Source organism: Mauremys mutica, chromosome 7, assembly GCF_020497125.1.
Source record: "Mauremys mutica isolate MM-2020 ecotype Southern chromosome 7, ASM2049712v1, whole genome shotgun sequence".
NCBI lineage: Eukaryota > Metazoa > Chordata > Testudines > Geoemydidae > Mauremys > Mauremys mutica.
This window is the reverse complement of record NC_059078.1, coordinates 34,699,022-34,712,235: the sequence shown is the minus strand read 5'-3', so window position 1 is coordinate 34,712,235 and position 13,214 is coordinate 34,699,022. Positions and strand designations below refer to the sequence as shown.

General features: G+C 50.1%; 2 long non-coding RNA genes across 4 annotated transcripts; both read left to right on the top strand.

Moving 5' to 3' along the window:
* The first annotated feature begins 264 nt into the window (after positions 1 to 264).
* Positions 265 to 4,364, top strand: LOC123373853. Of its 2 annotated transcripts, XR_006580891.1 has the most exons (6): positions 265 to 372; positions 1,263 to 1,305; positions 1,984 to 2,099; positions 2,740 to 2,791; positions 3,317 to 3,442; positions 4,263 to 4,364. It is a non-coding gene; the product is annotated as an uncharacterized LOC123373853 (long non-coding RNA). The 2 variants fall into 2 exon arrangements; XR_006580892.1 differs by lacking the exon at positions 2,740 to 2,791.
* A 3,126-nt stretch (positions 4,365 to 7,490) lies between these two features.
* Positions 7,491 to 11,362, top strand: LOC123374901. 2 transcript variants are annotated; one of them, XR_006581248.1, is made up of 3 exons: positions 7,491 to 9,014; positions 10,062 to 10,181; positions 11,065 to 11,362. It is a non-coding gene; the product is annotated as an uncharacterized LOC123374901 (long non-coding RNA). The 2 variants fall into 2 exon arrangements; XR_006581249.1 differs by having other exon boundaries at positions 7,491 to 9,078.
* Positions 11,363 to 13,214: the final 1,852 nt, after the last annotated feature.

Genomic DNA, 13,214 nt, shown 5'->3' with positions numbered 1-13,214 from the left:
AAGGATATTTGTCAATCTTTTTAAAATGTATCAACATATTGATGTTTATATTGGGCTTTGATAGACTTTGTAGGCTAGTCTCTAGAGAGGGTAATATGGCCACAAACACTTGAGCAAGAGAGGCAGAAATGTGCACATAATTAACAGCCAGTGCACTGCACTTTTATGGAGCTAACACCTGGTTGTCATGGCATTTGTACCTCCCCTCATTATGACATCACCTGACCCAAGCACAGCTATCTATGCATTGAACTCAAGTCAGTACTCAGCTGGACATTGGGAAGAGCTGGTTGATGCTGTGCTGTATGGCAGCTATTCTGGAAATTCCTACTATATTGGATTCAAGATTTGGCATTCAAGCTTTGGCTAGAAGTGGGTGATTCTTTTCTCGCTTTTCCAGTGTAATAAAATGGTGTGCGTTATTTATGAATTGAGTTGTGGGACAACACGGGTTTCACCCCAGTTCTTTGTGGGTACAAGCCTTGTTTTGGACTTGTCCTAAAAGAACTAGCACATTGCCACCTTAGCTTACTGGGTGCTTCTACTGGAATTCCCTTAATTATGACTATTACATGAGATAGGGAAGCAGTTTTACTGCCATAGCCAGCCGCAGAGATCACAGCATTGTCTGATAAATTCCTTTCCTTTGTCATTCATGAGCTCACGACCAACCAGGGAAATAGTCTTCTATTCCAATGTCAATTATAATCCTCTCTCTAGCTAGTGATACTAGGTATTTATATAGAACCAATCACCATAGTATCTATATATCTTGCTTCTGCAAAGGATGGTGATAGTGAGAGAATATGATGGTCATGATGAGAAACCTAAACTTTCAGCACTGGGCTCCTGGATGGTTAGGATTTAGTTGGATTTAGTAGATCATCCACTCCAACCCCTTGCATCATTTAGGATTCTTCACTGTATTAATCCCATTATAAATCTGTTTACCCTAGTGCTTCTCTGCCTATATGGCCCATCAGGGGTCTACAGAGCCCTTTTCTGGTTGTTTGCAGAGTGAAACTGTTTGAGAACCAATAATAGTTGTATTGAGGAGGTAAGTGCATGAAAAAGGATCTCTCTTAAAAATAATCTGCAGCATGAAAAGATGGAGACTACAGTGATCTAATCGATTGCTGAATGTCTCCAGTTCTGGAACCTCAATTACTTCTTTAGGCAGTTTACTCCCATTGTTAGGTCATCTCTCTTTAACTGCATAGAAGAAAGCCCAAATGTGAATGTCTCTTTTTTATCCATTTAAGGTACAAGGATCCTGGACTATGTGGAATAAATGATGTCTTGTTGGTAAGAAAAGAGTTCTGCATTGCAGACATTGTACTGCGTGTGTGATGTTGGGGGAGAATGGTGAGTGTTTGGGACACCACAGTTAACCCGAAGAACCTCAGTTGTCCACGTAGGCCATTTAAAACTTTCAGAGAGAGCCCTGTAAGTAGTTCTGGTTAAATTTATAGTGTATCATATCTCCTTCTTAACCCCTTGACTGTTTTGTAATTGAATGCCTAGGTTCCTCTGAGAAATCCCTTCTTTGTCTACTATTTTTTCTAGGTGCCTCAGAGACTCATTAAGACCCTATTTTACATGGGGTTTGCAGCTAACTGCTAGAGTCATCATTTGCATCCGCATTGCTCACAGTCTTCCTTGCTTTACTTACTGGTACAATATTATTTTCAGGCACTCTCAGAGCTGTTGTCTGTGATTTTACACATTGACACGGAATAATAAACATACTGTACATTTCCAGCATACACGGATGCACACTGACTTCTTTCAATGTCCCATTCTGGGGAGATTGGCTTTCAGTTTTCTGCTGATAAAATACAATGTTTATATGAAGAGGGAAGGAGGATTAATGCTGATGTTTCTGATAGGTGGAGTTAATGGGGAAGGAGGTGTCCGTACACATCGTAACAGCAAAGGAAAACTGTGCAGCTGTAACTAATATTTTGTTTCTATTTAATTTAGGATGGAGACTCCATCTAGGGCTAGTCCATGTATCTGCAGCAAATTTGCTGCTTCGTTTTGGCCCCTCATCTGCTTCTTCCTTCCAAAGGAAGCATCTTCATCAGTTACAAAGGCAGGTCAGTCCTCATTCAGCAGGGAATTCTGAGACCAGCACACTTTCCTGAGGTTACAGTACTTGGAGCATGCGGCTATAGAACAGGGTTCCCACCTTTCTGAAAATGTAGATGCAGTCCTGTAAAAACAACCCCTCTTCCACAGCCAGAGGTCTGCGTCCTCACTATACCCCAGTAAAGTGCAGGTTTAAGAGACTCTGAGAATACTCAAGCCTTCAGTCTTGGACCCATTTTTCTAGGTTTTGAGGCCCCTCTCTAGAGAGAAAGAAGGGAGTTGTGAATATAATATGCAGCAATCACATCTCTAGTGTGAATACAGCATCTCTCTCTGTATTTCACTGAAACCGTAGGGCAGGCTGGGGTGAGGACACTTCTAATATGATGAGAATGGATTGATATAGGCATTTCACTGTCCACTGTGAGGAAAAGGGCCTGACAGTTCCTCTAAAGATCCCTATAATCACTTGTAAGGAGAACATTGCCTAAAATTCATTGCCTGTGGGTAATGTAATGCTCCATCCCTGATCAGATGGAATTTCTTTTCTCTTTAATGACCAAGGCCAAGAACAATATCTGATGGAACAAAGCACTTGGTAAGGTGGCTGAAAGTCATGGAGCTCACTTGTTCCTCTCTCTCACCCAGTTAGGTGGTGTGAGAACATAGGAACATGCTGGACCCCAGTTTCCCAAATCAGGTTTGAAATTCTGCTGATAAAACAGTGCAGATTTTACTGGAAGATAGAAGAGAGATGACTTAATAATTCTTACTGGGATATGGGGTCACGGGACATTATTAATATAGATTATGGCTAAGGTTAAGCTTTTGTCATGGTTATTTTTAGTAAAAGTCACAGACAGGTCGTGGGCAATAAACAAAAATTCACGGAAGCCTGTGACCTGTCCGTGACTTTTACTAAAAATAAGGGGGTGGGTGATGAGAACCCAGACTTCCCCACTGCGGGATGGGGGAGTCCAACACCTGCTGCCACCCATGGCAGCTGACAGCTGGCAGCTCAGAGCTGTGGGGCCCCCTGCTGGCTGACAGCTCCAGTCCCATTGCCCTGGCACTGAAGTGGAAAATGTCACAGAAGTCTCTGAAAGTCATGGAATCCATGACCTCTTTGATATAATCTTATCCTTAATTATGGCTTATGTGCAGGAAGATACAGGAGAAGATGCTCAGCTGATGCTAATATTTCTTTTCATTCATCTCACTTTAGGATGAGTGCTCCATCATGGTCCAGTTTAATGGGTGACCACCCATTGATTTCCCCTATATTGTCTGATGCTCACCTCCTATTGTTGTATGAGGCTTTCCTAGGACAGACTGGATGATGTATCATTGAGTGAGTATTAGCATTCCTTCAGTTTTTGCCTGAGTATGTTGGGGAAGATGTATGTGTTTGTGTGTATATATACAGGGCTCTGGATGCAGACATGGAATTCATTTGCCAATTTTAAAATGTAAATGCGAGACAACTAATTCTCTGCAGTCATTGTGAGAAGAACCAAATTCTGTCTGACCAACAATAGGTCCCAATAATTCTTCCCCATGTTAACATTGTCTTGCAGTGCAAACAGTCTGTTCCGTCCCATCTAGCTTCGCCCTGTAATATCTATGGAATGTTTGTCATATTCTCCCCTATCCCTGCCTTTGGATGATGGCAGTTATGGGGAATGTCTTGTCTATTTTTTACTTAATTATAGTTTTTATACAGGGGATCTAAGCCTCAGTCATATCTATGGCAGATGGCGTTCACAGTTATTTCATAGAGTTGAAACTTGGATCTGTTACGTATCATCCTGAATCCCATGACTTAGCACCTATTACATTTATTTTCAGCTACTTGTTTTGATGTTTCATGTGAACTCTGTTGCCACACTGAGTAGTGAACACATTTTTTTGGATACATTGGCTTTTGTTGTTTCTCTAGCCACCATTCTTTACTTGCTTAAACAGCCGTAGCCAGGACAGAGATGCTTTGAACTTACCCCTTTTAAAACCATGAACATTTTTAGAAGTCTCAGAGAAGGAAGCATAGAGATTTTACTGACAGATGGGTTTAGGTGTGTGTTATTAGAGACCATAATAGCATATTGGGTAGAGGTGGAAATGAGAAATGTTCAGCTGTGAATAATATTTTGTATCTATTTTTCTTATTTTAGGACACTGTCTACACGATCAGAGAACTTGGAATCTCACAGCCAGTCACTGGCCCCTTAAGGCTCAGTCTGGCCATGTAATCCCAACCCCTTCCTCCAATCAGTGAGTATTAAAGTTCTTCTTAGGTCAAGCTACATTAAGGATGGTGGGTAGAGGCGTCTCTAAAGGCTCAAGTGCATACAAGGAATAGTGCTGCCACCTTTCAGAAAATATTGGCTGATCCTCTTATTTCAAGCATTGTCAGGAGGCACCAAATTCTCTCTCACCTGGAGCACTGTCTGACCAACAAATATCCCTGACTCTTCCTCCTCTTCTTAACAGTCACATCTACTGCAAATAGCCCCCATCCTTTCCTATGTATAGTTCCAACAGTGCCTTACAAAGAAGGATGAAGATCCAGGTCTCTACCTTGGAGATTCTACAATCTCTACAATGTACTGGTAAAAGATGTAAAGCCTGTTGCTCCTCTTCCTGCAATCCTTTGCCCACTGCTTCTGCCTCAGCAGTGGGGCCCTCTTTGCCTCCCTTAAAACAATGCCCATTTTAGTAGGGAAGGGAGGAGGATCAACACAGATAAGGATCAGTTACAGATTGGCAGGGCTGAAAAAGGGGATTGCTTTGCAGCTGCTGACATTTCAACTCTTTTTCTCTAAGACTCAGCTCTTTATTAACACATGGAGGCAGCTGAAGACCCCTGTTATGCCCCACACCTGCCTTAGAGGTCTGGGCTGGGGCTTCCCTGAATAAGAGTTGCCCCTCTTTTTCCACCCAGTGAGTACTGGGAGTCTCATCCATTCTGTCCTGAATGAATTTCAGAGATGGGAGTGTTATGTGTGTGCTTGTACGGTGCTTTGCATGCAGGTGTAAGCAGGGGAATGGTCCCACTATTGTGTGGAATTTTCCTGTCTTATACACTACCCCGGTGAAATGGGCTAGTGAAAGGATCTGAGTCCTTGCTCCCACTTCCTTTACCCAGAGGCCTGCCTGACCTCGAGGGCTCCCCTTCCACTCACCTGTGTGGTAGAGTCCTTGTAACTCCAAAAGGGCTGGGCTCAGGATTCCTGGGGGGGGAGGAGGGACGGCTCGACCCCCAACCTTGTCGTGGTCACTTAGGGCAGGGGCTAGGGTGTTCCCACTCCAGAGTGCTCTCTCTGCACTGGACACTTCCCTGACCCACTGATCATTACATACAGTTCAAAGCAAGTACAATTTATTTGCATGCATCCAATGAAGTGGGTATTCACCCACAAAAGCTCATGCTCCAATACATCTGTTAGTCTATAAGGTGCCTGTCATAGGTTTCACCCCCACTCTGAACTTTAGGGTGCAGATGTGGGGACCTGCATGAGAACCCCTAAGCTTAATTACCAGCTTAGATCTGGTTGCTGCCACCACCCAAATCGTTTAAAACAGCTGTTTATGAGTAATTTGGGAAATTCTGTCTTCCCCCCCTCAAAATATCTCTCTCCCAAGTACTGTAACCCTTCCCTGGGTAACCTTGAGAGACTTCTCCACCAATTTCCTGGTGAACAACGATCCAAACCCCTTGGATCTTAAAACAAAGAAAAAAATCAATAAGGTTCTTAAAAAGAAGACTTATTTAAGGAAAAGGGGTAAAAGAAATACCTCTGAGAGATTAGCATGCAAGCTATTCTCACAGACAACAGATTCAAAACACATAGTATATTCCCCTGGGCAAAAACCTTAGTTACACAAAAGAAAACCCAATTTGATTATCCCTCTAATGCAAAAAGACAAAGTCACAAAAGGAAATAAACATTAGCTAATTCATTCCTTCTCTAATACTCACTACCCTGGGTGATTCCTTGATCTTTTTACTCTGGCACAGAACTTAATGAACAGACAAAGGAAAAACTTCCCTCCTTCCTCTTGAAAAATCTTGTCCCCTCATTGGTTCCTCTGGTCAGGTGTCAGCTAGGCTAGGTGAACTTCTTAACCCTTTACTGTCTGTTTATGACAGTGCCACAGGACTCTTTGCTGCTTTTACAGATCCAGACTAACATGGCTATCCCTTTGATATTTTACAATTTATTAAACAGCAATCAATTTTAGAAAATAAGGAAAAAATGGGAAAGGTTAAAGGAAAACACATAACCCTGCTCTGGAACAGGGACACCACAACCAGTGTCTCTGGAATGTAAGGGAAGTTCAGTTTGTTCCTCACAAGTCCCAGGCCTCCTTTTCAGGCCCTGGCTGTGCTGCAGGGATGTTGCATGTCAGACACTTGCTCTGGTGGTGGCCACATGCCCTCAGGCTTTAGGTGGAAGAACCTTTCTTCCCAGCATCGCCCCCACCACGCTGGGGTTATGGTCCCCTTCCAAGTCTGGCCTGAAGGGCCTCTTGCCTGGGGGCGTCTCCCTGCGCTGGGCCCATGCCCAGGGTCCCCCTCGTTCTCCCCAGCTTCTTACTGCACCCAGCTCCTGACTGTTCCAGCCTCAGCTCCAGCTCCCCCATTCTGCCTCAGCACTCTGCCTCCAGCTCCCTGGGCTGCTTCTCTGGCCCCTCTGGCTGGCACAGATCTGGGTGCTCCCCAGCTCAGCTTGGGCCCCTGCTCTCTCCTTAACTTGGCTTCACTCTGTCTGACCCAGACAATTCCAGCTCACACAGAGGACGGAACCCCCTCAACCTCCTGACTCCCTCATTAGCCTGCCCGCCCTGTCAATCAGACTGACCTGGCCTCTCTCCTTTGTTCCTGGGGACTGGTCAGTCTCAGGGTCCTAATTTCCTATTGACCCTTCCTCTTTCTTTTGGTACTGGGAGCTAGCCAACCAAAACACCCCCACTGAGTTTTAATAAGGGGACAATAGTCCCCTTACATTGGCATACAATGAGGTAGCCTTCTTCCTCAAACTGAAAATTCAGAACAACTAGACCCTACAGGCATTGGGAGGCGGCACCAAACTCTGGATCACTCAAGGCATTGTCTGACCCAGTGGTCCCCAAACTTTTCAGCTGGCGGACGCCAGCCGAAGGACCACTGTGGTGGTGGAGCACCCGCCGAAATGCCGAAATTCGGGAGTGACGCCTCTCGATGACGTCACTTGTCGACGGCAAGCGGCATCAGCGAGAGGCGTCCCCGCCGAAATTCGGGGGCGGCGCCTCTCGATGACATCACTTGTCGACGGCAAGCGGCGTCATCGACATTTGTAGGGCTGCCACATGGTCTTCAGTTCACACGTTCACCTCGCACTACGTGATTGTCTTCCTGAATGGGGACATGGGCCAAAAAGGCAGCTGACGAAGCCTACGCCTGAGTCGAATGTGCCTTCACAATTAATGGTGGAGGGATTCCCGACAGGTCATAAGAGGTACAGATTCACGAGGTGATCCAGTTGGAGAGCTTCTGAGTGGAGATCGGCTGACCTTTCATGCGCTCGGCCAAGGTGATGAACAGTTGTGAGGACTTTCTAAATGGCTTAGTCTGCTCCAGGTAGAAAGCCAAAGCCCGTCTCACATCCAGCTGCTCATCGGATGCATGTGGCTTGGTGCAGAGGTCTGGCAGAAAAATGTCCTGTCCCATGTGATAGGTGGAGACCACCTTTGGGATGAAAGAAGGGTGTGGGCGGGGCTGGCTCTTATCTTTATGAAACACCGTGTACGGGGGCTTGGAGGTCAGGGCCCTGAGTTCCAAGACCCATCTAGCCGGCGTGATCGCAACTTCACCTTCCACGAGAGATGTGACCAGGAGCACGTGGCCAGCAGCTCAAACAGAGGCCCCGTGAGAAGGGCCAACACCAGGTTTAGGTTCCACTGCGGGACAGGGGCCCCAACATATGGGAAAAGGCAATCTAACCCCTTAAGGAATCGGCCAGTCATAGCATGGGAGAATACCATGTGGTCCTGCATCAGTGGATGGAAGGCCAATATGGCTGCCAGGTGCACCTTGACTGATGAGGGTGCCAGGCCCTGGGCTCTAAGGTGGTGGAGGTAGTCCAGAATAAACTGGATCAGGGCGGCCACCAGGGAAACGCCCCACTCATCTGCCCATCTGGAGAACTGAGACCACTTTGCCAAGTGGGCTCGGCGCGTGGAGGAGCGCCTGCTTTCTAGGAGGACACACTGAACCCCTTCCTAGCACATCCTTTCCGCCCTACCTAACCATTGAGCAGCCACACTGAGAGGTGGAGTGCCACTAGGTTGGGGTGGAGGAGGCGACCCTGGTCCTGTGAGAGCAGGTCTGGGTGGGATGGCAACGGCCACGGAGGGGCAACCGCCAGGCCCATGAGGGTCCCATACCAATGCTGCCTGGGCTATGCCGGGGCAATCAGAAGGACCCAGGCATTGTCCATCTTTATTTTTTCCAGGACCTTGCTGATCAGTGGGAATGGGGAGAAGGCATAGAGAAACTGGACTGACCAGGACAGGAGGAAGGCATCGGAGATAGTGCCCCATCACGCACCCACCCCGGAGCAGAATCGGGGGCAGCGACGGTTCTGCCGAATCACGAACAGGTCCACCTGGGGAGTTCCCCACACTTGGAAAAGTCTGTGCATCACCTCTGGGTGGAGAGACCACTTGTGCTGAGAGGAGAAGTCCCTGCTTAAGCGATCCGCGCACGCGTTCCGGGCGCCCAGCAGATGGAAGGCCTGTAGGCGGATGTTGTGGGCTATACAAAAATCCCACAGCCTGAGGGCTTTGTGGGAGAGGGAAGAGGATTGGGCCCCACCTTGCCTGTTGATGTAGAACATCGAGGCCGTGTTGTCCGTGAGGACCCTGACCACCCAGCCCTCCAGGTGTGAGCGGAAGGCCATGCACGCCCACCGTACTGCCCTGAGCTCCTTGACGTTTATGTGGAAGGTCAGATCCTGAGCTGACCACAGACCTTGGGTCTGAACGTTCCCCACATGGGCCCCCCATCCCAGGTCTGACGCGTCAGAGACCAGCTCCAGTGACGGGGCCCTGCCCCGAATGAGACCCCTTGGAGCATGCTTCTTGGGGAGTATCAGAGGGGTAGCCGTGTTAGTCTGGTTCTGTAAAAGCAGCAAAGAATCCTGTGGCACCTTATAGACTAACAGACGTTTTGCAGCATGAGCTTTCGTGGGTGAATACCCACTTCTTCGGATGCAAGTGGTGGAAATTTCCTGGGGCAGGTATATATAAGCAAGCAAGAAGCAAGCTAGAGATAACGAGGTTAGATCAATCAGGGAGGATGAGGCCCTGTTCTAGCAGTTGTTCTTCAACTGCTAGAACAGGGCCTCATCCTCCCTGATTGATCTAACCTCGTTATCTCTAGCTTGCTTCAATCAGGGCCTCATCCTCCCTGATTGATCTAACCTTGTTATCTCTAGCTTGCTTCTTGCTTGCTTATATATACCTGCCCCAGGAAATTTCCACCACTTGCATCCGAAGAAGTGGGTATTCACCCACGAAAACTCATGCTGCAAAACGTCTGTTAGTCTATAAGGTGCCACAGGATTCTTTGCTGCTTCTTGGGGAGGACCACCATCTTAGGGGGGTGATCACTAGCTCGGGTACCGTGAGGACTTTGTCCATCCTATCCCTGGCCTGGGAGAACTCGAGGCCAACCAGAGCTGGAGGGGCCTCATCCTGAATCTGGTGTGACAGACCACATACGTGCACGCCACCATATAACCCAAGAGCTGGAGGTACACTCTGGCTGTTGTCATCGGAAACCTTGTGACCGTGTCAATGAGCCCCTTCAGGGTCTTGAACCTGTCTGGTGGGAGGGAGGCTCTGGCCAACGGGGCGTCCAGGACCACCCCAATAAACTCTATACGTTGAACTGGGACTAATGTGGATTTGGTGTCATTTACCAACAGGCCCAAAGTTGTGCATGTGGAGAGGAGAAGCGCCATGTGATCCCGCACCTGCGACCAGGAGCTGCCCTTGACCAACCAGTCATCCAGACTGGGGAAGATCTGGACCCCTCGGCACCTGAGGTAGGCCACCACCTCAGACATACATTTTGTGAATACCCTGGGGGCAGTGGACAGGCCAAACGGGAGGACCGTAAAGCGGTAGTGTTCCTGCCCCACTGTGAAACAGCAGAAGCGTCTGTGCCCCTCAAATATATGAATGTGGAAGTATGCACCCTGTAGATCGAGGGCAGCGTACCAGCCCCCAGTATCCAGGGAGGGGATGATGGAGGCCAGGAAGACCATGCGGAACTTGAGCTTCACCATGTATTGGTTCAGGCCTCACATGTCCAAGATGGGCCTGAGCCCCCCTTTGGCCTTTGGGATAAGAAAATAGTGGGAGTAGTACCCCTTGCCCTTGAACTCCTCAGGTACCACTTCCACCACTCCTAGGCCCAGGAGCTCCACCTCCTGCTCAAGCAGAGCCTTGTGCATGGGGTCCCCCGGGAGGGACAGGGAGAGGAGGTGGTTGGGCGGGGAGGAAGTAAACTGGAGGGTGTAGTCCTGGGAGATGGTATTGAGGACCCATCAGTCTGAGGTCAGCTGCGACCACTCCGGCAGGAAAGCACACAACCAATTGGAGAAGGGAAGCTTTATTGAGGGTGGATCCCTGATGAGAACTGGCAGGGCGCCCTCGGGTGTCCCATAAAAATTGCCTTTTCCCTGCTTGCTTGCCCTTGGAGGACCCAGATTGAGGGGCAGGCTGAGACTGCCTCTGTGGGCGCCTCTTATAGTCCCGCGACTTCTTATAAGCAGTCTCGTATTTTGGGTGGGTGGCCTGAGTGGGAGTCTGCTGTGGCTTTAACTTAGGTTTAGCCGGAGCTGGAACATAGAGACCCAGAGTCTGGAGAGTCATGTGGGAGTCTTACAGGCCATGCAGCTTTGTATCCTTTTGTTCTGCAAACAGAGCTTTGCCATCAAATGGGAGGTCCTGCAGGGCGGTCTGCGCCTCCCTGGACAGCCCAGAGAGCAGGAGCCATGATGCCCTTCTCATGGACACCGCGGAGGCCATGGACCATACAGCCGTGTCTGCTGCATCCAAAGCTGCCTGCAGGGTTGCCCTGGCAGTCGTTGTGCCCTCCTCTACCAGCGCTTTGAACTCCTTCCTGTCACGCTTCTGGAGGGAGTCCTTGAACTTGGGCAGGGAGCCCCACAGATTGAACTCATACCGGCCCAGGAGAGCCTGGTGGTTCGCCACCCATAACTGGAAGCTTGAGGACGAATAAATTTTCCTTCCAAAAGAGTCCAGCCTCCTTGAATCTTTATTTTTTGGGGTAGGGGCTGACTGGCCCTGCCGTTCCCTGTGGTTGACCGACTCGACCACCAGGGAGTTAGGAGCAGGGTGGGTGTATAAGTATTCATGCCCCTTGGCAGGTACAAAATACGTGCGTTCTGCTCTCTTAGAGATGGGAACCAATGAAGCTGGGGTTTGCCACAGGGCATTTGAAATTTTTGCTACCTCTTCATGGAGAGGCAAGGCTACCCTGCCCAGTGCCGAGGAGGACAACACGTTAAACAGGGACTCTGAGGGCTCCATTTCCTCTGCTTGGAGGTGGAGGCTAGATGCCACCCTTTTCAAGAGTTCTTGGTGGGCCCTACAGTCCTCCTGCGGGACGGAGGGAGGAGGGGCCGTAATCGCCTCGTCCAGGAAGGGTGAGGAGGCCAGCGCGGTACTTTGGGTATCCACTGGTACTGGAGGGTCCACCACCTGGTTGGTCTCCAGGCATGGTGCTGAGGATGTATGTCCCACCGACTCCTTCTTCGGAGGTCTGGAGAGGGAGGCTGATGGTCCTTCTCAGGCTCTGGCCACCGAGTGAGTCCCCACCGGGGGCTGTGTCGTGGGCTACAGTGCCTACTGGTACCATTGGGCCAGCCACGGTGCCCAGTGCTACTGCACCTGCTGTGGCACCAGCGGAGCTGGCTGTTCGGCCTGGCTGGCCTGACCCATCGATGGACGACTACGAAGGGAGGCTGGGCTGACATATGACCTGCCGCTGTCCCTAGACCAGGAGAAGCGGCGGCGCCGGGAGCGATGCCAATCACAGGACCGTGATCCCGACGTGGAGGACTGATACTGTCAATAACAGCTGCTCCGCAATCGGCTCCAGCGGGTGGACCCATGACGGTGAGACGCCCGCGATCACCCCCCGGGGCGGCGGAGGTGGTGCCGTGGCGGGGTCCTGGAGCGGGACGCCGAATGGGGACGACATTGACGTTTGTGCTGTGACTGACTGCGACAGCCCCTCCGAGATGAGGACCTTTGGCAATGTCTGCCTTGGTCCTGGCAGTGTTCGCCCCTCAAGGCGGAGCAGTGCCAAGAGTCTCGGTCAGACAGAACCCAACCAGACAGCCTGGTGGGCATCAAGGGCAATCCATGTGGACTTTGCCCTGAAAGGTCGCTGGGCGGCGAACGGCATTGGGAACATTCCCTCGACCGAGACCCGTACCGAGCTGGGGGTGACTGCGGAGATCCCAGTGGCGGCTTGCCTCTGGAGCATGGGACCGACATCGGGAGTGCTCGTGGTACCAGCATGGACATCACATCCCAGGTCGCCTGCAGGGCCTCCAGTGTGGAACGCATCCAGATATCCGCGGAGGCCTGCTGCAAATGGGCCAGGCTACTCTGCTCAACTTGAGTTGGAGGCCTAGAGGCTAGTGGGGATCGAGGACTGCCCGACGTGGGTCTAGCCTCTGTCTCGGGTTTACTGTGGTGCCATGGTGAAGAAGGCCTCTTCCTAGCCTTCTTGGCATGCCCCGTGGACAGGGAGCAGTGCTGACTAGTCAATGGCGCCGAAGGGTCGCCACGCACTGACACTGCGGTGCCCAGTGCCGACTCAGAGCGGCGCATTGGAGGCGGGCTCAGCACCGACTCCATCAGGATAGCCTAATGTCCCTTTCGCTCTTGGTCCGAGGCTTAAACGACTTGCAAATCTTGCAGCGATCGCTTAGATGGGTTTCCCCCAAACAACATAGACAGTCCACATGCGGATCACTCAGTGGCATAGATCGCCTACAAGTGTTGCACGACTTAAAACGCACGGCACGGGGCATGCCCCG